This window comes from Anneissia japonica, unplaced genomic scaffold (genome assembly GCF_011630105.1).
Source record: "Anneissia japonica isolate Jap-2015-1 unplaced genomic scaffold, ASM1163010v1 scaffold287869_len1821871_cov162, whole genome shotgun sequence".
NCBI lineage: Eukaryota > Metazoa > Echinodermata > Crinoidea > Comatulida > Comatulidae > Anneissia > Anneissia japonica.
Window position 1 is genome coordinate 1649007 of NW_022741034.1, and position 1890 is coordinate 1650896.

Below are 1890 nucleotides of genomic sequence, written 5' to 3' on the forward strand. Positions count from 1 at the left end.
AAAAACATGTTCCGCCCTTTTTCAGGAGGCTCACCCCCGCTCATTTTTTTATTTATACCCTAGTGATGCCGAATCAGCAGAGAAACCTTGGTCCCCGGAAAATGGTCACGGGGGCCCTGTTTTTCACTATACTAGAGTTTAAATGTGGTTATATCCAGCTAGTTTAAAGGTTTACTGTAAGCCAGAAATTTTACCGACGTGTGTATGCAGACGTCAATCAACGTTTGATTCCTCAACTCAAAAAGGGAGCATCCCACTAAAATAGAAACCGTTGTTAACGTTCTTATGTTTAATAGAAGCAGACGTCAACTGGCATTTTTTTTCCTTCATCCATTTTCATCTGATCAAACTGTATCCAGCTTTTGACACATTGAGTCATCCGCAAATAGACAAATTAGTAATTGAGGCATTGAAGAATGTGATTTATAACAGAAAACGACTTATTTATATATCTCAATCTGTTATGTTAATTTTGAACACTTTCTGAATAAAAGATGCTACACTAGCAATTTAAAAAATAGTGTACTTTAGCCTAGTCAAAGATACCTCACCGACCTAAATTATTGCCCTTGCTTAGGTACAACCACGGGTTCTTTGGTCTTCGGTAGGGGATTCAGTACCTTGTTAATGCAAGCTCATGCCTAAAAATAACACTGAATAGCAAACCTATTATTATACAAGAAAGTACAACAGCCAGCCTACTTACTTGTTTATCACAAATCTGTAAAATCTAACTTTAATTCTGATAAATGCCTGTAAAGTTTTTGTGGCTTTCGCTGCCTTCCAAGTGGAGCGGCCAGTCCCTTACAGATATACGCGGAATGATATAGCCCGACATTTCTTAATTTTCCATCCTGTATACAAGAAATTATAAATGCAGTGGTTGTAAATAGGTCTATGCTTTGTTCAAAACTCTACAGCTCATCGATTCCTTTAAATTTGAACTCATGAATAACAACTGAATAGCATAATAACATATACATTATCATTAATGCGAACCGACAAGCCTGCACGGTAAAGTTGATACCAGTTCAGGCGAATCGGTAGACATCTTGAAGTGATGAGTAACCAACATAAATAAGATAAGCTTTGAGGCTAAATTATTGTCCCCATATTATCTAAAAATGCATAACTCCATAACGGAGGGTCGTACCACATTAATTTTTTTCTGGAAAATGTTCTCAAAAGACTATTCTACACCACTAATTGAAAAAAAAAATTGGAATATACTTTTGATTCTGAAATCAAGATTGAAAAAGAAAAGCCTATCTACTAGTGTACTAAAATAGGCCTATGCATTACAGTGCAGAAGCATAGTTCTTTTGTATTGTTACTGTTCAGGGTACCGATAATATACAGATTTCAGGGAGCCTCGCAAAATAAAGCAACGCGTATACCCGTCTACAACGCGTGGTTGGGGATAAAAATCTCTTCGCGTTGCCGACGAGTGGTTCAAGATACTGATAAAAAAATGTTGGACGATTCCATTTCGCGAATTAGGGTACGTTTTCCGACGTTTTTGTTCTACTTGTTTGCGTCGGTTTATCTCGTGATTTTGATGTACTGTAATTTATCGACAAGTCTCTTTTTTATGTTTTGCCATAAGTTTCATTCATTATTATGAATTAATTTTAATACTTTTACTATATCCTGCCATTTGTTATTGCGCTATTCTGTAAAATTTAAAACCGAAATGTCGAATACGAAGACTCGAAACCCACTAATTTTCTATACACTTTTTTAATGTATTATAATCAGGCCAAACTCATGTTTTTGCCATGAATATTGACGGGATAAGCGCAATTTAATGCCAGTATAATGCTTTTTCTAGAACTATTCATAGGAACATTCCCACGCTCTGCTGCTATGGAAATACAGACTGAATCAAAG

General features: G+C 36.0%; 1 protein-coding gene across 1 annotated transcript in view; it reads right to left on the minus strand.

Annotated features, from left to right (window-relative positions):
- LOC117118499 (hemicentin-1-like) overlaps positions 1-843 on the minus strand; it is a 38091-nt gene extending 37248 nt beyond the window's left edge. The window contains exon 1 of the mRNA XM_033263099.1: positions 707-843. The gene's annotated coding sequence lies outside the window, so the exon portion shown is untranslated. The remainder of the gene's footprint in view (positions 1-706) is intronic.
- Positions 844-1890: the final 1047 nt, after the last annotated feature.